The sequence below is a fragment of the Scyliorhinus torazame genome, chromosome 14, assembly GCF_047496885.1.
Source record: "Scyliorhinus torazame isolate Kashiwa2021f chromosome 14, sScyTor2.1, whole genome shotgun sequence".
NCBI classification, from domain to species: domain Eukaryota; kingdom Metazoa; phylum Chordata; class Chondrichthyes; order Carcharhiniformes; family Scyliorhinidae; genus Scyliorhinus; species Scyliorhinus torazame.
This window is the reverse complement of record NC_092720.1, coordinates 198,216,900-198,242,765: the sequence shown is the minus strand read 5'-3', so window position 1 is coordinate 198,242,765 and position 25,866 is coordinate 198,216,900. Positions and strand designations below refer to the sequence as shown.

Here is a 25,866-nt window from a genome sequence, read left to right as displayed (position 1 = left end):
CCGGTAACCTACGTTCTAGCTGTACTTCCCTTCTCATACGCCCCGTCCTCTCTCTAGTCCCTTTCTCTTTCTCATAGCCTCTTCCTACACTCTTCTGACAGCCTGATTTTACCTTTATTGTACCACTCTTAACACATCCAAAATCAAATTTACATGTATTCCAAAAACAAGGCAATGTCCATATAATGTTCCCTTCCCATCGCCGGGACCGGTGCAACTGCTTCATGACTCCTGCATTCTCCTTAACTTTGATGACCTTCCATGAGTCGATACCATGTCCTCGTATATGGGGGCAGCGAAGAACATCACCTTTGCATAGATGATGTATCCCTGTAGATTGGTTGGGGCTACACAGATACATAATATTCCCCTTTTGCATGTCCATCGCCAATAACACGCCAAGCGAAGTGAGGCCAAATATCAGACAGACGATGCGTAGCCACTCCATCATGCTCCACACCTGTAAAATAGCACTGGAGAAGGGAGGCAGGTTAGTATCCGACCTTTTACAGTAGTGGAGATGGACTCAATTTACAGTGATGTAGGTGGACCCAAGCACTTCGCCCCTCCACTTTAACTGCTGTGGGGGTGACAAGGAGAACTTGGAAGGGCCCGTCCCATCGCGGCTCCGACCCCTTCCTAGTCCAATTTTTGACCATGACATAACTACCGGGCTGGACTGAAAGTGAGCTAGGTACTGGGGGCAATGGCTGGTGAGCCGCGCGGACTTGACCATGGAGTTCCTTGAGCACTTGCGTAAGGGCTAGAACATAGGTGGTCATTTCTTCAGTCATCTGATGAAACTGAACCCGTCTGGGAACCTGCAGGCTCCAAGGAGTTCTAAGAGGCCTGCCATAAAGAATCTCGGCGGGAGAGAGCCGGGCTGGTCCCGCAGGTGTAACCCGCAGCTGGAAGAGGGCAACCGGGAGCAACTTAAGCCATGTCAGTCCCGTGTCTGCTCTTAATTTAGCCAATTTAGTTTTGAGGGTCTGATTGTGTCTCTCAACCAACCCGGCCGCCTGCGGTCTGTAAGCACAGTGTAACTGCTGGCGTATGTCCAACTGGGAGCAAAACTCCTTGTTAATTTGTCCAATAAAATGAGGCCCATTATCAGAACTTAACTGGGCTGGTATACCGTACCGGAGAATGATTTCCCTCATCAAGACTTTAACCACAGTAGCAGCTTTATTATCGATAGTCGGATACGCCTCGACCCATCTGCTGAACACATCCACAATGACCAAAACATATTTGTAACATTGACACCTTTCCAACTCAATGTAATCCATTTGGAGCGTCTCAAAGGGACCACTGGGCAACGGAGTTTGCCCCTTCCCACAAGGGATACCTTTTCCGGTGTTATATTGCTGACAAATCAAACACCGATTACTGATACTTTGGGCCAACCCCTGCATTTTAGGGTGCCACCAAGTGTCCAGCAACAAATCACTAGTCCCTCGAGCCCCACAATGAGTTGCAATATGAGCAATATAACAGACTTGTTATGACATACAAGTCTGATGTGCAGGCGTGGTCCATAAAGAGGAAACAGAATCATATGTACAACCTAACCGTTTCCACATTTGTTTATCACTCTCAGGAGCGTCCTCCTGGAACCTTATGACGTCTTGGATGGTTGGCATTGACTTGTCAGAAGCAGACATATTTATAGTAGATCGTTTAGTCTGACTTAACATTTTAGGCACCATCACTTGCTGAATTTGTGCGGCTGTGCGCGCTGCACGATCTGCTCGTTCATTACCAACGTCAACTGGGGTTGTACCATTCGTGTGGGCAGCGCATTTAATAACGGAAATCTGCGCTGGCAGAAGGAGGGCCTGCAGTAGGTCATTAACTAAACCCCGGTTGGATATTTCTGTGCCTGCCGAGGTAAGGAATCCCCTATTCTTCCAGAGTTGTCCAAAGTCATGAACTACCCCGAAAGCATATCGGGAGTCAGTGTAGATATTTACCCGGCGATCTCCCCCAAGTATACATGCACGGGTGAGGGCAAAAAGTTCGGCTTGTTGTGCTGAGTAAGGGGTCTGGAAAGCTGCCGCTTCTAAAATCAGACCATCCTGATCTATGATTGCATAACCGGACAGTCTCCGGCCAGTGGGGCTTACTAATGCACTGCCATCAACATACATAATCATGTCAGGTTGTTCTAACGGAATATCACTCAGATCGTCCCTTATTGTTGTAGTTTCCTGAATCAAGGCTAAACAGTCGTGACCAGGCGCATCCTCATGGACAGGGGGACCGCTAAGAAAACAGGCTGGATTGATAGTGGTACAATATTTAAATGTCAGATGTGGATTGTTCAAAAGGTATATCTCATACCTATTCTGACGAGCTGCGGTAAGATGCTGAGTCTGCAGTTGCCCCAATAGTGCGATTACCGAGTGGGAGCTATACACCATAATATCCTGTTGGAGAGTGATGTTGGCAGCAGCCTGCAAACTATTGTATATCGCTGCCAAGATCTGGGTGAAAACAGGGTGGCCCAACGCCACTGGGTCGAGTTTGGAAGAGTAATATGCTATGGGCCGGTGCTTGTCCCCATGTTGCTGGGTGAGTACCGCTGTTGAACATCCTTCCAGAACAGTACAGTATATCTGGAATGGTCGGTCGTATAGGGGCCTACCGAGGGCCGGTGCTTGTAGCAAGGCCTGCTTCAGGCAACGGAAGGCCTCGAGTGCCTCGGTGATGAGAGTAAAGTTTCCCTCTTTACTCGTGTAAGGTGTCAGCAGCTTTGTATAGACAGCGATGTTTGGTATCCACTGCCGACAATAATTCACCATACCCAGCCAATGACGAACCTCCTTGGCTATTGTAGGGGCGGGGAATTGGCATATTGGTTCAATCCTACTGGGTTCGAGACTTCTTTCTGTGGCTGTAAGTAAAACTCCTAAGAACTTAACTTTTCTCTGAGCCACCAAGACCTTTGCTTGTGAAACAACATAACCCAACGAGGATAGGTGGTTCAATAATTGGATCACATCATCCCTATTACTGGGCTCGTCAGGACTTGCCACCAATATGTCATCTACATACTGCACTAGAGTGGAACCATGCTCCAATGTCAAGGCCTGGAGTTGGGTCTGCAGACATCTGGAGAAGAGTGTAGGTGAATTGACGAACCCCTGTGGCAGTCGGGTCTAGGTATACTGCTGTCCATTGTAAGTGAAGGCAAACAAATATTGACTTTCAGTCGCAAGTGGGAGGGCAAAGAAGGTGTGCTGAAGGTCAATTACGGCGAAGACCCTGGCTTGAGCTGGAATTTGAGCCAGTATGTGGGCAGGGTTAGGGACGAGAGCATGTAACGGCTGTGCGATGGCATTAATTGAACGTAAATCCTGTACTAATCGGTACTGGTCTGGTTTGGCTGGTTTAGGCACAGCAAGTATGGGGGTATTACATTCTGATTGGCAAGGGACCAAAATACCCTGTTCAACAGTTCTTGAATTAATTTATCTATTGATGGAGCAGCTTGAGATTTCAGGGGGTATTGCCGAATGGAAGGTAGCTTTGCATGATCCTTAATCATTACCTTGATAGGTGTAATATTTGTCTTTCCCACTTGTGATGGGTATTCCGCCCAGACCTGTGGATTGACATATTCCAACACATCATGTCCCCTGTGATGCTGCAGTCGAGTGTTAATCGTTTCAGGGACCTCAAAATATTTTATGGTAGTGCCGTCTGGCATGACTTGAAGTGCGTAGTCTGTTGGATCTGAATGATCCACTGCCCTCCTGACCATTCGCCCCATATCCCTGGCATGGTACTGGTCATGGACCTGACGTGTAATATGAGGGCTTACCGAAGCTGACTGTGGCCATAAATGTGGTGATATTGTAACAAAATCGGCTGTACCTTCTTTTCCCATGACTGTGGCTGTAACCTTGACTGGCCATTCAGTCTCAAGTAATGGCCGGTATTTGTCCTCCAACTCCCTGTTTCGTCCAGTTCTGTCATAGGCCAGGGTAACGTGATGCAGTGACTGTTCAACGTCTAACGTCCACCACTGGGGGGTGATAGAAATATAGCACTGTTGTCTCATCCTCCATGATGTAACCGTTACCCCCTCATCTCCGCATTCTAGCTGTAGCTGGAAGATACACAGTAAATCCCGGGCCAACAAGTTACAGTCCAATCCAGTAGTCACTACAAACTGATGCTCTGCAGACATATTCTCGTAAGTGTCTGTCACAGGTTCAGAAATAGGATACTCACACACCTGTCCTTGGAACCCTGATAATTGCTGCGTGTGGTCGGATATTGGTAATTTAAGTGTTGATTGCACAGAAGACATAGCTGCCCCTGTGTCGATTACAAATGAGTGAATATGATCTCCTATCTGCAGAGAGATAATAGGTTCCCTGTCGGATTGGAGAGTCCTTATGGCTAAATAAGCTAGTCAATCCTGTGTTGGGAAAGGGTTTTCCTGGGAGAAGTCAGTGTATCTCATCTGTCCTCCCCTTGGTGGGTACCCTCTCCTTTGGGTCGAATAATCTCCTTCTACTGTCTGTCTTTTAAAGGGGCATTCCTGTTGCCAGTGATGTACACGGCCGCAATTAAAACATGCATTGCTCCCTCTATTTCTGCCCCGGCCTCGTCTTCCAGTAGACCAATGGCCCCTCAGAGGGGGCTGCGGTTGTAGAGCTGTTGATTCGTTTGGTGGGCCATAAAAATGGGGTGAGGGTCCCTTTGGGTGGGTTTGGTATCCTCCTCTTCGCTGATCCACCCACCCAAAGTCACTATATTGGGGCTCCTGCTGGTAAACTACCATTTCTGCCGCTTGTTGGGGTCGCAGATCATCCTTTTTCATTACATACTCAGTCTTAACCTTTGTAACTGAGCCTCCTTCTTGGCCTACACCCTCCTTCCAGTAAAATCTGACTGCCCTTGCCATCTGGGAAGGGTCGTTCTCTGTCCAGTTCATGTTATTACATTTCACAGCAGTAACCACAGAAGGTGGTAGGCAATGCATTAACATAGCACAGTATTGAGGGGAATTCTGACCATTTTGATACAGCAAATCGCCTGACTGCCCCCGGTAGATTTCATTAAAACGCTCCAGAAATTCCTCTGGCTCTTCAGTCTTCTTAGGTTTTAGGTCTAAGATAACAGAAAGATTTATGGGCCTTTGAAATGTGCTATTCAATGCATTCAAGATCTGTGTCCTTCTATCGTCGTCTAACGCATAGGCCTGCTGGAGTGCGGCATGACTAGCATAATTCAGGTGGTTAAGATAATTGCGGTACTCTGCTGGGGTTAAAATCTGCTGGACTAGGGCCCAGAGGTTCCTTGAATCAGCTTGATAAATTGAGATGGTAGTTCTCAATGAATCCACGAAGGCAGCAGGAGATTTTTTTCTATCTGGGATTGTAGCCATAATAGCCATCATCTCACTGGGTGTCCATGGGAAGTAAACGTCTATCGTGGGGTTCGCTGCCGCAGTCCCTGGGTCGGGGTTTCGCATCTTCCTAATCGGTAACTGTCTCCGAATGTCACCAGGGGGCACTCTAGCTATTTCCCCTGGTTGTTCCAAGACTTCAACGTCTCCCCCTGTCACTAGGGGGAGTTCTTTCTCTTCAACCGAAGTTGTTTCAGCTTTCTTTGTTCCCAAATCTTGTGATTTCTCCTTAGTTTGGGGAGACTTAGGTGATAGGCTTAATTGTTTCTGGTGAGCTTCAAGCCCCTCTCTCGCTGTCCGAGATCTTGTCCTAGAGCTAACTGGGCTTGTGGGACAGAGTTCCTTTTGCTCTTTCGGTTGTGAAGTTGGTAAATCAGGACCCACACTATCACCCAAAAGGGCTTGAGTTTCTGGCATATTTGAAATCTGGGGAGCAATGGCTGGGTATATATTATTGTACTCTGGTGGTTCTGGAATGAGCGCAGACCATACTATGGGTGCAGACGGAACTTTTACTGACTTTTCCGAATTATTGAATTTTTCTTCTTCTGTCAATTCAAGGCCAGCCATTGAACTACGTAGTTCACCTCTTGTGTGACCCGGGTCCTTCCTGTCTCTATTTGCTCTTTTTTTAAATGCACATTCCTTTTTCAAGATCTGTAATGTTTTTAGGTTACCCTGTTCACTAATTGAAATCCCCATTTTAAGGGCGTTATCCTGCCAGCTGGACAACATAATCTTATATTTTTCCTCTTGACAATATTGCCTCCATAATCCAATTAATTCTTTAGTTTTCATACCTTGATTTTTTTTCCATATTTGTCCCTGGATTTTCTTAACCATTTCTAGGTCTTTGGTTCCCCCTAGTGGCCATTCATCTCCCATTTTAGTTCTTAACTGTGCTGACAATTTTCTAAAGTCCTTCGCTTTGTCCGGATACTTATCACATAATATTTGCAGTGGCATGCCTGGATCATTTGTGCTATCCAAGGAATTTCCCATAATCTCAACTAGTCCTTGGAACTGCGTTTTTTCGCCACTACAGTCCAAAGAATTTTTTTTAGCTTAATCAACTATATTTTTAACACACAGACATATAGAGGTGAACCATTTTCAATTTCAAATGTTACATCTACCTCTCATAACGTAACCCAACCGAATTAACTCACAAATAAAGTTGAACCATTTATATTTTAAATGTTACATCAACAGTACAGCCTACCCCAGCCGAATTAACTCACAAATAAAGTTGAACCATTTATATTTTAAATGTTACATCAACAGTACAGCCTACCCCAGCCGAATTAACTCACAAATAAAGTTGAACCATTTATATTTTAAATGTTACATCAACAGTACAGCCTACCCCAGCCGAATTAACTCTATGAAATCCCATCAATTAAAATGCTTATCCCCAGACTGACCTGTGATTTCGTCGAGGCGGTCTTTCTGTGCCAACCGCGAGTGACCAGATGAATCAGACGATAAGAAGAGGGGAACAATCAATGCGCGGTCGTTTTCCAGTTCTACATTGAGGGCCCTTTGTTCCCCATCCTCCTGTTCATAATCAGTCTAATTCTGATTTCGCAGTTGGATCAGGATCGCCCTGAGAAATCCCGGTTTTCCGCACCAAATGTTGATCCCCAAATTTCTTTCTCTGTCAGTCTGGCCTCAATAAAAGTTGAGATGGATTTGCACGTAAAAAGAAGTTATTTATTTAGCTTGCAAGCTTAATTCATCTTACAGAAACATAAGAGACATCCAGCCTCTTAAGCTCCAGAAAAACGACTGAACAAAGAGACAAAGGGATCTCTGTAAAATCAATTCAAATGGTATCAAGTTTCACATACTCGACGGACATAGGTCAGCCTATGTCCCTCCTGACCTGTTTGATCTATTCTGATTGGCTCACTTCCAATCCCTTTCTCTGGCCCCTATCAATGCAGCATCACTCTCATAGACACACCTCTTCCTGCTTTTTCCATGCGGTCTCAAACCCCTTTGTCCCTAACTGCCAGAATCAAAGTGGCTTATTTCTACATTACATTAACTAGTATCTCTAAAGTAACTATTTTATATCACATTCGTCACTGCTGTCTATGGCGCTTGTCATGATATCCACAATCACACACACACACACACTGATGGACAGGTAGATGGACCGACCAACACACACACAACATCGCAGCCAATCACCAGTGAGAGCACATGTTGTTTCAAACAGGAAACACCACAGTTCCCGCTCATTCGACCAGGAGATAGCTCAGAGCACAGAGCTCACAGCGTGCCACTCAGACATACACCATGTGCTGAATGCCTCACTAAGATAGTGCTAGGGCTGGGTCCACAGGTTAGCTGGTGAAGTACGAACCACAGCCAGAAGTTAATAGTTATTATTGTACAGAATAATAAAACATTTGTCCATTTACAACCATTTACAACCCTGTTGGTTCGTTTGTGCATCGGAACACCCAACACGACATGATACCAGGTCTGGAAACTCGCCAGCGACTGTGAGACCTACCTGCACCTCTTCAGAAACCCGCCATCCTTCGCCATGGAAACCATCAGCCAGCCGCAGCCGCTCCAGATCGCTGGAAATCTCGGCGTCAACTGGAGCTGTTTAAACAGTGCTTCGAGCTCTTCCTAGAAGCCACAGACAGGGAGAATGCATCGGACACCAGGAAGATCGCCCTCCTCCTCTCCACGGCAGGGCAACACGCCATCCACATCTACAACTCCCTGGCATTCGCGGAAGGTGAGGACAAGACGAAGTACAAGACGGTCCTGCTAAAATTTGAGGAACACTTCAATGTGGAAGTCAATGAGAGCTTCGAGAGGTACCTCTTCCAGCAGCACCTGCAGGGTAAGGATGAGCCTTTCCAATCTTATTTGACACACCTCCATATCCTCGTGCAGTCCTGCGGCTATGAGGCCACCTCCGACTCCATGACTCGGGATCAGATAGTCTTTGGGGTCACCTCGGACACCCTACGCCAGCAGCTCCTCAAAATAAAGCATCTCACCCATCGCTACCGCCATCGAGACCTGCGTCCTCCACGAAAACGCGACCAGCCGGTACTCCCAATTCCAGGTGGCCGAAACGGCACGGCAGGGGTCCTACGAGCCCGAGCGGGTCCAGTCGATTGAGGCCCTCCCGGCCCATGGCCCGGACGAGGGTGGCCATTTCACTCGCTTTCCGAGGTCTCCCATGCTTGTACGCGCCAAAAGAGGGGACATCGACGCAGAGGGACGGGTCGCACCTGCGCGCTCTACGCAAGACCGAACTGCGCATGCGCGGTGGTGCAACGAACGCCATGACGTCATGACGTGCGGCAACTGTGGATCCGCACACTTAAAACGGCAATGTCCGGTCAAAGCGCGACAATGCCTCCGCTGTGGCAGGATGGGCCACTACGCTGCCGGCTGTCGAGCAGCTCAACCTGCCAACCCTCCGCAATTCCGCCAGCCTCGCAGGGACGTGCGGGCCATTCAGCCCCCATACACCGAGTCATACCCTGATGACGTGCTGACCGGTGATGCCGAAGACCGGGAACCCTTCCGCGTTGTGGTAATAAACAAGAATCGGATGTCCCCAAGTCGGACCCACCAGCCGATGCCAGTGCACAGCATTAATCTGGGCGATGAATGGTATGCCACCCTAATGGTCAACCGATCACCAATCACATTCCGCTTAGACACTGGTGCCTCCACCAATCTCATTGCATGGTCAGCCATCCACACCTTGAAGGTTAAACCACCGATTCTGCCATCCCACTGTCAGCTGGTTGATTATAACGGAAATGTTACCCGGTCATGGGGTCCTGCCAGCTCGAGGTTGCACACATTTCACATACAGCCGCACTGTCTTTTGAGATAGTTGGATCCTCGAAGGACTCTCTGTTAGGCGCACAGGCGTGCAAGATCCTCCACCTCGTTCAGCGGGTACACACTTTGTCTCCAGAAGGCACGTCCGATTTCCCGGATGCAGACTATAGGGCGCAGCTCCACTCGCTCCTCGCCCACAACCAGGAGGTTTTCGAGGGCATGGGCACACTGCCCTACCTTTATAGAATATGGCTCAAACCGGACGCCACCCCGGTCATTCACGCACCTCGTAGAGTCCCAGCATCACTCAAGGACCGCCTCAAGCAGCAGCTGCAGGACCTGCGGGACCAAGGAGTGCTTTCCTGGGTCACGGAGCCAACGCCATGGGTCAGCTCCATGATGTGCGTAAAAAAGCCCTCCGGCGAGCTCCGGATCTGCATCAACCCGAAAGACCTGAACAACAACATCATGAGGGAACACTACCCCATACCCAAACGGGAAGAGATCACGAGCGAAATGGCCCGGGCTAAAATTTTCACCAAGCTTGATGCCTCAAAGGGTTTTTGGCAGATTCAACTGGATCAGTCCAGCAGGGAGCTGTGCATTTTCAACACTCCCTTTGGCAGATACTGCTACAATAGGATGCCGTATGGCATTATCTCGGCATCCGAGGTGTTTCATCGCATCATGGAACAGATGATGGAGGGTATGGAAGGGGTACGAGGCTATGTTGACGACATCATCCTCTGGTCCACCAAACCACAGGAGCACATCAGTCATCTCCAGCGTGTCTTTGCTCGGATACGAGATCAGGGCCAGCGCCTCAACCGAGCCAAGTGCTCTTTTGGCCAAACTGAGCTAAAGTTTCTGGGGGACCACATATCCCGGTCAGGGATGTGGCCGGATGCCGACAAAGTGACAGCTATTGCAGCCATGCTGCAGCCAGCAGCCAAGAAGGCAGTGTTACGCTATCTTGGGATGGTCAACTTCCTGGGGAAGTTTATTCCCAACCTTGCCTCGCACACAATGGCTTTTCGCCACCTGGTCAAGAAGACAACGGAATTCCAGTGGCTGCCCGCACACCAGAGTAAATGGGAGGAGCTCAAGGTCAAGCTCTCCACCGCCCCCGTATTGGCGTTCTTCAACACCACTCGGGACACAAAGGTCTCGACTGATGCAAGCCAGTCCGGCATTGGGGCGGTACTCCTGCAACGGGACGACACTGCATCATGGGCCCCGGTCGCCTATGCCTCGCGGGCCATGACCCCCACAGAACAGCGCTATGCACAGTTTGAAAAGGAGTGCCTGGATTTGTTGGCCGGCATCGACAAATTCCACGATTATGTGTATGGTCTTCCGCAGTTCACTGTGGAAACCGACCATCGCCCCCTGGTCGGCATCATTCAGAAGGACCTCAACGATATGACCCCTTGCCTCCAGCGCATTCTGCTCAAGCTCCGGAGGTACGACTTCCAACTTGTCTACACCCCGGGAAGGACCTCACCATCGTGGATGCCCTGTCCAGAGCAGTGAACACACCGTCCGAATCGGAGGGGTTCGTTTGTCAGGTCGACGCACAAGTAGCCTTCACATCGGCCAATCTGCCGGCTACTGATGCACATCTGGCCCACATTCGCCAATCTGATACTGCGGCTGACCCACTTCTACAACGTGTGATGCGCCACATGATGGAAGGGTGGCTCAAGCGGCAGTGCCCACAATCCTACAATGTCCGGCACGACTTGGCCATCGTTGATGGTGTCCTCCTCAAGTTGGACCGGATTGTGATCCCACACAGCATGCACCGGCTTGTCCTCGAACAACTACACAAAAGCCATCTCGGAGTTGAAAGTGCAGGCGGAGGGCCCGAGAAGCTGTGTACTGGGCGGGCATCAGCGACGACATCGCTAACATGGTGCTCAACTGCCCCACCTGCCAAAGGTTTCAGCCGGCGCAACCCCCCTGAGACACTTGAGCCCCATGAGTTGGTCACGTCCTCCTGGGCAAAGGTGGATATGGACCTCTTTTATGTGCTCAGCAGGGACTACGTCATTATAATTGACTATTTTTCAAATTATCCGGAGGTCATACGCCTGCACGACTTGACATCATCAGCTGTCATCAGAACATGCAAAGAAACCTTCAATCGCCATGGGATTCCGCTCACCATCATGTCTGACAATGGGCCCTGTTTTGCGAGCCAAGACGGGTCTTCTTTTGCCACTTCTTACGACTTCACACACGTGACGTCCAGCCCTTTGCATCCCCAGTCCAATGGCAAGGCGGAAGAGGGCATTCATATCGTGAAGCAGCTCCTCTGCAAGGCTGCTGATGCCGGACCTGACTTCTGTTTAGCCCTTCTCCCTATCGCTCGGCCCCACTGTCCACGGGCCTCTCACCACCCCAGCTGTTGATGGGTCGCACCTCAGGACCACTGTGCCGTCCATTCATGTTCCTAAACCCGACCATGCTCCAGTACTGCAAAGGTTGCGGCAGCAGCGTGCTCAGCAGAAGGTGGCACATGATGCTCGGGCAACTGATCTTCCTGCCCTGGCGCCTGGAGACAGTGTCCGCATACACCTACCGGAGGGTGGGTGGTCGGGAACCGCCGAGGTTCTCCGCCGCGTGGCTCCCCGCTCATTCCTGGTTCGCCTGCCTGATGGCTCCATTCGCCGGCGCAATTGGTGGGTCCTTCGGCTGCTTCCGCGCTCTTTACGTGATCATGCTCCGGTGCCACGTCCTCCTGTTGTCCCTGATGTCGACTTTGTTGACCTTCCTGCCACTCTGCTTACTCCTCTCTCGCCCGTGGCCAGGCCCATTCCTCAGCCGGTGGATCCTGACCCACCCTTGAGAGGTTAATGGGTTAAGGGGATAGGATAGAAGTGAGGGCTAAAGTGGGTCGGTGCAGACTGGATGGGCTGAACGGCCTCATTCTGAACTGCATGTTCAATGCCAGCCACTGTGTTACCATGCTACTCTGTTGTTGGCTCCGGGAGAGTTTTTAGGGCGATGCTTCCAACATGTTGCTCGATCAGAAAAGGATCAACCTATTTTTGTTTCGTAAATCAGGGGAGAGCGCGAACGCAGTCCCCCTCTACCACAAATTTTGCAGTCGAGTATCCCGTATTTGGGGACATCGCAGGCGTCAGCACACCCGAAGTGCAATGGGCTAGCCTCGTCCTGGGCTGACCACCTTTTTCATCATGGTTTCACCACTGCCAGGTAAGTATGCTTAAAAACAGTACACCCTCCCAATCCACACCACACATCACATCTTTCACTCACACTTACTGCATTTACACGGCCAAACTGTCCCTTTACTTACAATTATCTCTACCGAATTAGACTAGTTCTGTTGTATGCTTTTGACAAATTGTCGAATATACCTCTCTAGTAAGAAATACATTGCTTAAAACGTCCGCTATGCTATTTGCATATTGGCCTGAAAAGGAAGTGAACCGCCCCTTATCTACCTGTCAGTCAAACGATGGACCGTTTGCCGGCATGAAAACGTTCTCTCTCAAAACTTTGTCTGTCCATCTTTGTTCAGCAAGGAAACAATTAACTTTTCTGACACGGAAATAGAAAGATTGATGAGGAGGTTTTTGGAGTCACGAAGATATTGGTTGTTGTCTCTAGGAGAGGTTTTTTAGCGTCATGAGCAGGTTATTGAGAGGCATGTTTGGAGGTTTATTTGGGGTGGGGTCAGGTTAATGTTCATGGGGGCATAATCCCCCCCAGCTCCCCATCCCCACCCCCACGCACGCACCCCATCCCACATACATCACCACACACTCACCGAAACACACACACACTATATTGTTTTAAAATAAATTTAGAGTACCCAATTCATTTTATTTTCCAATTTACTGGCAATTTGATGTGGCCAATCCACCTAGCCTGTACATCTTTGGGTTGTGAGGGTGAGACCCACGCAAACACTGAGGAAAATGTGCAAACTCCTCATGGACAATGACCCGGGGCCTGGATCGAACTCTAGTCTTCGACGCCGTGAGGGAACAGTGCCAAGCACTGCGCCACCATGCCGCCCCTAAACAGACACACTACCCCGAGCCTCCTACACCCATCTTTTTTCTTTGGAATTTAGAGCACCCAATCATTTTGTTATATTTTTAAATTCAGGGGCAATTTAGCATGGCCAATCCAACTAACCTGCACATCTTTGGGTTGTGGGGGTGAAACCCACGCAGACACGGCGAGAATGTGCAAATTCCACACCGACAGTGACCCTGGGCCAGGATTCAAACCCGGGTCCTCAGCGCCGTTGTCCCAGTGCTAACCACGGCACCATGTGCCACTTTCGCACACACCCATCTGACACGCACAGACCCAGCACACCAGCCCTCCACGAAAAACACACACACACTCATTCTTGATACTCACAATCACCCAACGCACACACACACCTCTGGCACACACACACCCGACACAGAGTTAACATTTCTGCAACGGGGATAGAAAGAAATTGATGAGGAGGATTTGAGAGTCACAAAGATGTTGATTGTAATAATAACAATGATTATTGTCACAAGTAGGCTTACATTAACACTGAAATGAAGTTACTGTGAAAAACAACTAGTCACCACAATCCGGCACCTGTTCGGGTACAGAGCGGGAGAATTGAGAATGTCCAAATTACCTATCAGCATGCCTTTGGGGACTTGTGGGAGCAACCGGGGCACCCGGAGGAATTACACGCAGACACGTGAAGAATGTGCAGAGTCCACAGAGCCGGGAATGGGAGCTGGGATCGTGGAGTTGTGAAGCAATAGCTGGGCAGCACGGTAGCAGAAGTGGATAGCACTTTGGCTTCACAGCGCCAGGGTGCCAGATTCGATTCGCTGCTGGGTCACTGTCTGTGCGGAGTCTACGTGGGTTTCCTCCAGGTGCTGCGGTGCCCTCCCACAGTGCAAAGAAGTGCAGGTTATGTGGACTGGCTATGCTAAACTGCCCTCATTGTCGAAAAAGGTTTAGGAGAGGTTAATGGGTTAAAGGGATAGGATAGAAGTGAGGGCTGAAGTGGGTCGGTGCACACTGGATGGGCTGAACGGCCTCGTTCTGCACTGTATGTTCTATGCTCGCCACTGTGTTACCATGCTACCCTGTTGTTGGCTCCGGGAAAGGTTTTTAGGGCGATGCTTCCAACATGTTGCTCGATCAGAAAAGGATCAATCTATTTTTGTTTCGTAAATCAGGGGAGAGCGCGAACGCAGTCCCCCACTACCACAAATTTTGCAGTCGAGTATCCCGCATTTGGGGACATCGCAGGCGTCAGCACACCCGAAGTGCAATGGGCTAGCCTCGCCCAGGGCAAACCTTCACCCCTGCCAGGTAAGTATGCTTAAAAACAGTACACCCTCCCAGTCCACACCACACATCACATCTTTCACTCACACTTACTGCATTTACACGGCCAAACTGTCCCTTTACCTACAATTATCTGTACCGAATTAGACTCGTTCTGTTGTATGATTTTGACAAATTGTCGAATATACCTCTCTAGTAAGAAACACATTGCCTAAAACGTCCGCTATGCTATTTGCATATTGGCCTTAAAAGGAAGTGAACCGCCCCTTATCTACCTGTCAGTCAAACGATGGACCGTTTTCCGGAATGAAAACATTCTCTCTCAAAACTTTGTCTGTCCATCTTTGTTCAGCAAGGAAACAATTAACTTTTCTGACACGGAAATAGAAAGATTGATGAGGAAGTTTTTGGAGTCACGAAGATATTGGTTGTTGTCTCTCGAAGAGGTTTTTAGCGTCATGAGCAGGTTATTGAGAGGCATGTTTGGAGGTTTATTTGGGGGTTGGGTCAGGTTAATCTTCATGGGGACACAATACCCCCCGCTCCCCACCCCCACGCATGCACCCCATCCCACATGCATCACCACACACTCACCGAAACACACACACACACTATATTGTTTTAAAATAAATTTAGAGTACCCAATTCATTTTATTTTCCAATTTATTGGCAATTTGATGTGGCCAATCCACCTAGCCTGTACATCTTTGGGTTGTGAGGGTGAGACCCACGCAAACACTGAGGAAAATGTGCAAACTCATCATGGACAATGACCCGGGGCCTGGATCGAACTCTAGTCTTCGACGCCGTGAGGGAACAGTGCCAAGCACTGCGCCACCATGCCGCCCCTAAACAGACACACTACCCCGACCCTCCTACACCCATCTTTTTTCTTTTGAATTTAGAGCACCCAATCATTTTGTTATATTTTTAAATTCAGGGGCAATTTAGCATGGCCAATCCAACTAACCTGCACATCTTTGGGTTGTGGGGGTGAAACCCACGCAGACACGGCGAGAATGTGCAAATTCCACACCGACAGTGACCCTGGGCCAGGATTCAAACCCGGGTCCTCAGCGCCGTTGTCCCAGTGCTAACCACGGCACCATGTGCCACTTTCGCACACACCCATCTGACACGCACAGACCCAGCACACCAGCCCTCCACGAAAAACACACACACACTCATTCTTGATACTCACAATCACCCAACGCACACACACACCTCTGGCACACACACACCCGACACAGAGTTAACATTTCTGCAACGGGGATAAAAAGAAATTGATGAGGAGGATTTGAGAGTCACAAAGATGTTGATTGTAATAATAACAATGATTATCGTCACAAGTAGGCTTACATTAACACTGAAATGAAGTTACTGTGAAAAACAACTAGTCACCACAATCCGGCACCTGTTCGGGTACAGAGCGGGAGAATTGAGAATGTCCAAATTACCTATCAGCATGCCTTTGGGGACTTGTGGGAGCAACCGGGGCACCCGGAGGAATTACACGCAGACACGTGGAGAATGTGCAGAGTCCACAGAGCCGGGAATGGGAGCTGGGATCGTGGAGTTGTGAAGCAATAGCTGGGCAGCACGGTAGCAGAAGTGGATAGCACTTTGGCTTCACAGCGCCAGGGTGCCAGATTCGATTCGCTGCTGGGTCACTGTCTGTGCGGAGTCTACGTGGGTTTCCTCCAGGTGCTGCGGTGCCCTCCCACAGTGCAAAGAAGTGCAGGTTATGTGGACTGGCTATGCTAAACTGCCCTCATTGTCGAAAAAGGGTTAGGAGAGGTTAATGGGTTAAAGGGATAGGATAGAAGTGAGGGCTGAAGTGGGTCGGTGCACACTGGATGGGCTGAACGGCCTCGTTCTGCACTGTATGTTCTATGCTCGCCACTGTGTTACCATGCTACCCTGTTGTTGGCTCCGGGAAAGGTTTTTAGGGCGATGCTTCCAACATGTTGCTCGATCAGAAAAGGATCAATCTATTTTTGTTTCGTAAATCAGGGGAGAGCGCGAACGCAGTCCCCCACTACCACAAATTTTGCAGTCGAGTATCCCGCATTTGGGGACATCGCAGGCGTCAGCACACCCGAAGTGCAATGGGCTAGCCTCGCCCTGGGCAAACCACCTTTTTGATCATCGTTTCCCCCCTGCCAGGTAAGTATGCTTAAAAACAGTACACCCTCCCAGTCCACACCACACATCACATCTTTCACTCACACTTACTGCATTTACACGGCCAAACTGTCCCTTTACTTACAATTATCTCTACCGAATTAGACTCGTTCTGTTGTATGATTTTGACAAATTGTCGAATATACCTCTCTAGTAAGAAACACATTGCCTAAAACGTCCGCTATGCTATTTGCATATTGGCCTTAAAAGGAAGTGAACCGCCCCTCATCTACCTGTCAGTCAAACGATGGACCGTTTTCCGGAATGAAAACTTTCTCTCTCAAAACTTTGTCTGTCCATCTTTGTTCAGCAAGGAAACAATTAACTTTTCTGACACGGAAATAGAAAGATTGATGAGGAAGTTTTTGGAGTCACGAAGATATTGGTTGTTGTCTCTCGAAGAGGTTTTTAGCGTCATGAGCAGGTTATTGAGAGACATGTTTGGAGGTTTATTTGGGGGTTGGGTCAGGTTAATCTTCATGGGGACACAATACCCCCCGCTCCCCACCCCCACGCATGCACCCCATCCCACATGCATCACCACACACTCACCGAAACACACACACACACTATATTGTTTTAAAATAAATTTAGAGTACCCAATTCATTTTATTTTCCAATTTATTGGCAATTTGATGTGGCCAATCCACCTACCCTGTACATCTTTGGGTTGTGAGGGTGAGACCCACGCAAACACTGAGGAAAATGTGCAAACTCCTCATGGACAATGACCCGGTGCCTGGATCGAACTCTAGTCTTCGACGCCGTGAGGGAACAGTGCCAAGCACTGCACCACCATGCCGCCCCGAAACAGACACACTACCCCGACCCTCCTACACCCATCTTTTTTCTTTTGAATTTAGAGCACCCAATCATTTTGTTATATTTTTAAATTCAGGGGCAATTTAGCATGGCCAATCCAACTAACCTGCACATCTTTGGGTTGTGGGGGTGAAACCCACGCAGACACGGCGAGAATGTGCAAATTCCACACCGACAGTGACCCTGGGCCAGGATTCAAACCCGGGTCCTCAGCGCCGTTGTCCCAGTGCTAACCACGGCACCATGTGCCACTTTCGCACACACCCATCTGACACGCACAGACCCAGCACACCAGCCCTCCACGAAAAACACACACACACTCATTCTTGATACTCACAATCACCCAACGCACACACACACCTCTGGCACACACACACCCGACACAGAGTTAACATTTCTGCAACGGGGATAGAAAGAAATTGATGAGGAGGATTTGAGAGTCACAAAGATGTTGATTGTAATAATAACAATGATTATCGTCACAAGTAGGCTTACATTAACACTGAAATGAAGTTACTGTGAAAAACAACTAGTCACCACAATCCGGCACCTGTTCGGGTACAGAGCGGGAGAATTGAGAATGTCCAAATTACCTATCAGCATGCCTTTGGGGACTTGTGGGAGCAACCGGGGCACCCGGAGGAATTACACGCAGACACGTGGAGAATGTGCAGAGTCCACAGAGCCGGGAATGGGACCTGGGATCGTGGAGTTGTGAAGCAATAGCTGGGCAGCACGGTAGCAGAAGTGGATAGCACTTTGGCTTCACAGCGCCAGGGTGCCAGATTCGATTCGCTGCTGGGTCACTGTCTGTGCGGAGTCTACGTGGGTTTCCTCCAGGTGCTGCGGTGCCCTCCCACAGTGCAAAGAAGTGCAGGTTATGTGGACTGGCTATGCTAAACTGCCCTCATTGTCGAAAAAGGGTTAGGAGAGGTTAATGGGTTAAAGGGATAGGATAGAAGTGAGGGCTGAAGTGGGTCGGTGCACACTGGGTGGGCTGAACGGCCTCGTTCTGCACTGTATGTTCTATGCTCGCCACTGTGTTACCATGCTACCCTGTTGTTGGCTCCGGGAAAGGTTTTTAGGGCGATGCTTCCAACATGTTGCTCGATCAGAAAAGGATCAATCTATTTTTGTTTCGAAAATCAGGGGAGAGCGCGAACGCAGTCCCCCACTACCACAAATTTTGCAGTCGAGTATCCAGCATTTCGGGACATCGCAGGCGTCAGCACACCCGAAGTGCAATGGGCTAGTCTCGCCCTGGGCAAACCACCTTTTTGATCATGGTTTCACCCCTGCCAGGTAAGTATGCTTAAAAACAGTACACCCTCCCAGTCCACACCACACATCACATCTTTCACTCACACTTACTGCATTTACACGGCCAAACTGTCCCTTTACCTACAATTATCTCTACCGAATTAGACTCGTTCTGTTGTATGATTTTGACAAATTGTCGAATATACCTCTCTAGTAAGAAACACATTGCCTAAAACGTCCGCTATGCTATTTGCATATTGGCCTTAAAAGGAAGTGAACCGCCCCTTATCTACCTGTCAGTCAAACGATGGACCGTTTTCCGGAATGAAAACATTCTCTCTCAAAACTTTGTCTGTCCATCTTTGTTCAGCAAGGAAACAATTAACTTTTCTGACACGGAAATAGAAAGATTGATGAGGAAGTTTTTGGAGTCACGAAGATATTGGTTGTTGTCTCTCGAAGAGGTTTTTAGCGTCATGAGCAGGTTATTGAGAGGCATGTTTGGAGGTTTACAAAGAACAAAGAACAAAGAAATGTACAGCACAGGAACAGGCCCTTCGGCCCTCCAAGCCCGTGCCGACCATACTGCCCGACTAAACTACAATCTTCTACACAAAAAGATAAACTCTCAAGAGTGGGATCTTCCAGTCTCGCTGACGGCGTACCCCTGCTACGGGTTTCCCGGCAGCGCGGGGGTAGATTTAATGGGAAATCCCATTGACAGTGGCAGGACCAGGATCATAGTGAAGGTTCCAGTACCTTGGGGAGGGGAAGATAATCACACAGCAACATTATACTACATAGAAAGAAAACTTGCATTAAATGTAGCACCTTGTCATGCCTGTCAGATTGTCAATGTGCTTAACATACAATGAATTGCATTGAAGTATTGCTAGGGGCAACAGGATGAAGATTAGGGAAGAGATAGAAGGTTCAAAGAGTAATAGAAGGAGCAAACAGCAGTTCAGAATTGGAGGGATCAGAATGGGCAGCAATGCAGAGTAATATGCGTTTAGAATACACGTCTCACGGTCCAGTAATAAGGTTGGCAAACTGCATGCACAATTAGATACAAGGAATTATAATATAATAAAGACCTGGCTCAAAAAGGGGAATTTAACATTCCTCGTTACAGAACATTCAGAAACAATAGGGAAAGGGAGCAAATCGGTCAAAGACATTTAAGCAATTTGGTTAGAATTAAGGACCAACTGACGAGCTACTGTAGACCAGAAATAATGCAACGGAGATGGAGGAGCAAATCTGCAGGCAAATTACAGATGGAAGAAGTTCAGAACAATGATAATTGGGAAATTCAACTATCTCAATGTAGACTGAGGTAACAACTGTGTAAAGGGAATGGAGGAGGAATTCCTAAGGTATGTGCAGAAGGCTCTTCTTGAGCAGTATGTTTCCAGCCCAATGAGGAAGGAAGCACAACGGGATCCAGTTCCAGGGAATAAAGTGGCACATGCCAATGGGAAAGCATTTGGGAATATTTGGTCATTTCATCAGGTTTATAATAGTTATGAAAAAGATTTTGGGGGGGGGGGGGAAAGAGGAGAAATCAAACATAACAATATTAGCGGAAGGGCTCATTTAAGAGAATTGCAAAGGGATACAGGTGGATTGGAATCAAAGATTAGCAGGTAAAACAATAAATGAGCAAATGTAAGCTTTATAAGAGGAGATGGTTCAAATAGACTAGACACATTCTCACAAGGGGTAGAAGAATAAACAAAACCAAGCTTCCTTGTTGACTGAAGAGCTTAAAAATGAAACAGAAAACAGAAACTCATTATAATAGCAGGTTCAGGACTGAGTATAAAGCTGAAAACAAAGAAATGAGAAAAGGCAGTACGAGAATAGATTACCAGGCAACACGAGAACTAAAAAATATTTTATAAACATATAACATAGTAAATGGGTTGTCAAAAGAGGGGGCTGATTAGGAATTCAGGAGAGGATCATCTTAAAGATTATTATCTTGTGGAGTTGGGTCAGGTTAATCTTCATGGGGACACAATACCCCCCGCTCCCCACCCCCACGCATGCACCCCATCCCACATGCATCACCACACACTCACCGAAACACACACACACACTATATTGTTTTAAAATAAATTTAGAGTACCCAATTCATTTTATTTTCCAATTTATTGGCAATTTGATGTGGCCAATCCACCTAGCCTGTACATCTTTGGGTTGTGAGGGTGAGACCCACGCAAACACTGAGGAAAATGTGCAAACTCATCATGGACAATGACCCGGGGCCTGGATCGAACTCTAGTCTTCGACGCCGTGAGGGAACAGTGCCAAGCACTGCACCACCATGCCGCCCCGAAACAGACACACTACCCCGACCCTCCTACACCCATCTTTTTTCTTTTGAATTTAGAGCACCCAATCATTTTGTTATATTTTTAAATTCAGGCGCAATTTAGCATGGCCAATCCAACTAACCTGCACATCTTTGGGTTGTGGGTGTGAAACCCACGCAGACACGGCGAGAATGTGCAAATTCCACACCGACAGTGACCCTGGGCCAGGATTCAAACCCGGGTCCTCAGCGCCGTTGTCCCAGTGCTAACCACGGCACCATGTGCCACTTTCGCACACACCCATCTGACACGCACAGACCCAGCACACCAGCCCTCCACGAAAAACACACACACACTCATTCTTGATACTCACAATCACCCAACGCACACACACACCTCTGGCACACACACACCCGACACAGAGTTAACATTTCTGCAACGGGGATAGAAAGAAATTGATGAGGAGGATTTGAGAGTCACAAAGATGTTGATTGTAATAATAACAATGATTATCGTCACAAGTAGGCTTACATTAACACTGAAATGAAGTTACTGTGAAAAACAACTAGTCACCACAATCCGGCACCTGTTCGGGTACAGAGCGGGAGAATTGAGAATGTCCAAATTACCTATCAGCATGCCTTTGGGGACTTGTGGGAGCAACCGGGGCACCCGGAGGAATTACACGCAGACACGTGGAGAATGTGCAGAGTCCACAGAGCCGGGAATGGGACCTGGGATCGTGGAGTTGTGAAGCAATAGCTGGGCAGCACGGTAGCAGAAGTGGATAGCACTTTGGCTTCACAGCGCCAGGGTGCCAGATTCGATTCGCTGCTGGGTCACTGTCTGTGCGGAGTCTACGTGGGTTTCCTCCAGGTGCTGCGGTGCCCTCCCACAGTGCAAAGAAGTGCAGGTTATGTGGACTGGCTATGCTAAACTGCCCTCATTGTCGAAAAAGGTTTAGGAGAGGTTAATGGGTGAAAGGGATAGGATAGAAGTGAGGGCTGAAGTGGGTCGGTGCACACTGGATGGGCTGAACGGCCTCGTTCTGCACTGTATGTTCTATGCTCGCCACTGTGTTACCATGCTACCCTGTTGTTGGCTCCGGGAAAGGTTTTTAGGGCGATGCTTCCAACATGTTGCTCGATCAGAAAAGGATCAATCTATTTCTGTTTCGTAAATCAGGGGAGAGCGCGAACGCAGTCCCCCACTACCACAAATTTTGCAGTCGAGTATCCCGCATTTGGGGACATCGCAGGCGTCAGCACACCCGAAGTGCAATGGGCTAGCCTCGCCCAGGGCAAACCACCTTTTTGATCATGGTTTCACCCCTGCCAGGTAAGTATGTTTAAAAACAGTACACCCTCCCAGTCCACACCACACATCACATCTTTCACTCACACTTACTGCATTTACACGGCCAAACTGTCCCTTTACCTACAATTATCTCTACCGAATTAGACTCGTTCTGTTGTATGATTTTGACAAATTGACGAATATACCTCTCTAGTAAGAAACACATTGCCTAAAACGTCCGCTATGCTATTTGCATATTGGCCTTAAAAGGAAGTGAACCGCCCCTTATCTACCTGTCAGTCAAACGATGGACCGTTTTCCGGAATGAAAACATTCTCTCTCAAAACGTTGTCTGTCCATCTTTGTTCAGCAAGGAAACAATTAACTTTTCTGACACGGAAATAGAAAGATTGATGAGGAAGTTTTTGGAGTCACGAAGATATTGGTTGTTGTCTCTCGAAGAGGTTTTTAGCGTCATGAGCAGGTTATTGAGAGGCATGTTTGGAGGTTTATTTGGGGGTTGGGTCAGGTTAATCTTCATGGGGACACAATACCCCCCGCTCCCCACCCCCACGCATGCACCCCATCCCACATGCATCACCACACACTCACCGAAACACACACACACACTATATTGTTTTAAAATAAATTTAGAGTACCCAATTCATTTTATTTTCCAATTTATTGGCAATTTGATGTGGCCAATCCACCTACCCTGTACATCTTTGGGTTGTGAGGGTGAGACCCACGCAAACACTGAGGAAAATGTGCAAACTCATCATGGACAATGACCCGGGGCCTGGATCGAACTCTAGTCTTCGACGCCGTGAGGGAACAGTGCCAAGCACTGCGCCACCATGCCGCCCCGAAACAGACACACTACCCTGACCCTCCTACACCCATCTTTTTTCTTTGGAATTTAGAGCACCCAATCATTTTGTCATATTTTTAAATTCAGGGGCAATTTAGCATGGCCAATTCACCTAACCTGCACATCTTTGGGTTGTGGGGGTGAAACCCACGCAGACACGGCGAGAATGTGCAAATTCCACACCGACAGTGACCCTGGGCCAGGATTCAAACCCGGGTCCTTAGCGCCGTTGTCCCAGTGCTAACCACGGCACCATGTGCCACTTTCGCACACACCCATCTGACACGCACAGACCCAGCACACCAGCCCTCCACGAAAAACACACACACACTCATTCTTGATACTCACAATCACCCAACGCACACACACACCTCTGGCACACACACACCCGACACAGAGTTAACATTTCTGCAACGGGGATAGAAAGAAATTGATGAGGAGGATTTGAGAGTCACAAAGATGTTGATTGTAATAATAACAATGATTATCGTCACAAGTAGGCTTACATTAACACTGAAATGAAGTTACTGTGAAAAACAACTAGTCACCACAATCCGGCACCTGTTCGGGAACAGAGCGGGAGAATTGAGAATGTCCAAATTACCCATCAGCATGCCTTTGGGGACTTGTGGGAGCAACCGGGGCACCCGGAGGAATTACACGCAGACACGTGGAGAATGTGCAGAGTCCACAGAGCCGGGAATGGGACCTGGGATCGTGGAGTTGTGAAGCAATAGCTGGGCAGCACGGTAGCAGAAGTGGATAGCACTTTGGCTTCACAGCGCCAGGGTGCCAGATTCGATTCGCTGCTGGGTCACTGTCTGTGCGAAGTCTACGTGGGTTTCCTCCAGGTGCTGCGGTGCCCTCCCACAGTGCAAAGAAGTGCAGGTTATGATGCACTGGCTATGCTAAACTGCCCTCATTGTCGAAAAAGGGTTAGGAGAGGTTAATGGGTTAAAGGGATAGGATAGAAGTGAGGGCTGAAGTGGGTCGGTGCACACTGGATGGGCTGAACGGCCTCGTTCTGCACTGTATGTTTTTTGCTCGCCACTGTGTTACCATGCTCCCCTGTTGTTGGCTCCGGGAAAGGTTTTTAGGGCGATGCTTCCAACATGTTGCTCGATCAGAAAAGGATCAATCTATTTCTGTTTCGTAAATCAGGGGAGAGCGCGAACGCAGTCCCCCACTACCACAAATTTTGCAGTCGAGTATCCCGCATTTGGGGACATCGCAGGCGTCAGCACACCCGAAGTGCAATGGGCTAGCCTCACCCAGGGCAAACCACCTTTTTGATCATGGTTTCACCCCTGCCAGGTAAGTATGTTTAAAAACAGTACACCCTCCCAGTCCACACCACACATCACATCTTTCACTCACACTTACTGCATTTACACGGCCAAACTGTCCCTTTACCTACAATTATCTCTACCGAATTAGACTCGTTCTGTTGTATGATTTTGACAAATTGACGAATATACCTCTCTAGTAAGAAACACATTGCCTAAAACGTCCGCTATGCTATTTGCATATTGGCCTTAAAAGGAAGTGAACCGCCCCTTATCTACCTGTCAGTCAAACGATGGACCGTTTTCCGGAATGAAAACATTCTCTCTCAAAACGTTGTCTGTCCATCTTTGTTCAGCAAGGAAACAATTAACTTTTCTGACACGGAAATAGAAAGATTGATGAGGAAGTTTTTGGAGTCACGAAGATATTGGTTGTTGTCTCTCGAAGAGGTTTTTAGCGTCATGAGCAGGTTATTGAGAGGCATGTTTGGAGGTTTATTTGGGGGTTGGGTCAGGTTAATCTTCATGGGGACACAATACTCCCCGCTCCCCACCCCCACGCATGCACCCCATCCCACATGCATCACCACACACTCACCGAAACACACACACACACTATATTGTTTTAAAATAAATTTAGAGTACCCAATTCATTTTATTTTCCAATTTATTGGCAATTTGATGTGGCCAATCCACCTACCCTGTACATCTTTGGGTTGTGAGGGTGAGACCCACGCAAACACTGAGGAAAATGTGCAAACTCATCATGGACAATGACCCGGGGCCTGGATCGAACTCTAGTCTTCGACGCCGTGAGGGAACAGTGCCAAGCACTGCGCCACCATGCCGCCCCGAAACAGACACACTACCCTGACCCTCCTACACCCATCTTTTTTCTTTGGAATTTAGAGCACCCAATCATTTTGTTATATTTTTAAATTCAGGGGCAATTTAGCATGGCCAATTCACCTAACCTGCACATCTTTGGGTTGTGGGGGTGAAACCCACGCAGACACGGCGAGAATGTGCAAATTCCACACCGACAGTGACCCTGGGCCAGGATTCAAACCCGGGTCCTTAGCGCCGTTGTCCCAGTGCTAACCACGGCACCATGTGCCACTTTCGCACACACCCATCTGACACGCACAGACCCAGCACACCAGCCCTCCACGAAAAACACACACACACTCATTCTTGATACTCACAATCACCCAACGCACACACACACCTCTGGCACACACACACCCG

General features: G+C 48.4%; 5 non-coding genes and 1 pseudogene across 5 annotated transcripts; all 6 read right to left on the bottom strand.

The window, feature by feature from the left end:
- Window positions 1-12,316: 12,316 nt before the first annotated feature.
- Window positions 12,317-12,480, bottom strand: LOC140390853 (U1 spliceosomal RNA). Its single transcript, XR_011934908.1, has one exon. It is a non-coding gene; the product is annotated as a U1 spliceosomal RNA (small nuclear RNA).
- Window positions 12,481-14,463: 1,983 nt separating this feature from the next.
- On the bottom strand, window positions 14,464-14,610 carry LOC140390881 (U1 spliceosomal RNA; annotated as a pseudogene).
- Window positions 14,611-16,588: 1,978 nt separating this feature from the next.
- On the bottom strand, window positions 16,589-16,752 carry LOC140390793 (U1 spliceosomal RNA). The gene has a single exon (XR_011934850.1). It is a non-coding gene; the product is annotated as a U1 spliceosomal RNA (small nuclear RNA).
- A 1,978-nt stretch (window positions 16,753-18,730) lies between these two features.
- On the bottom strand, window positions 18,731-18,894 carry LOC140390818 (U1 spliceosomal RNA). The gene has a single exon (XR_011934875.1). It is a non-coding gene; the product is annotated as a U1 spliceosomal RNA (small nuclear RNA).
- A 3,453-nt stretch (window positions 18,895-22,347) lies between these two features.
- LOC140390706 (U1 spliceosomal RNA) lies at window positions 22,348-22,511 on the bottom strand. Its single transcript, XR_011934763.1, has one exon. It is a non-coding gene; the product is annotated as a U1 spliceosomal RNA (small nuclear RNA).
- A 1,979-nt stretch (window positions 22,512-24,490) lies between these two features.
- Window positions 24,491-24,654, bottom strand: LOC140390695 (U1 spliceosomal RNA). The gene has a single exon (XR_011934753.1). It is a non-coding gene; the product is annotated as a U1 spliceosomal RNA (small nuclear RNA).
- Between the last annotated feature and the right edge of the window lie 1,212 nt (window positions 24,655-25,866).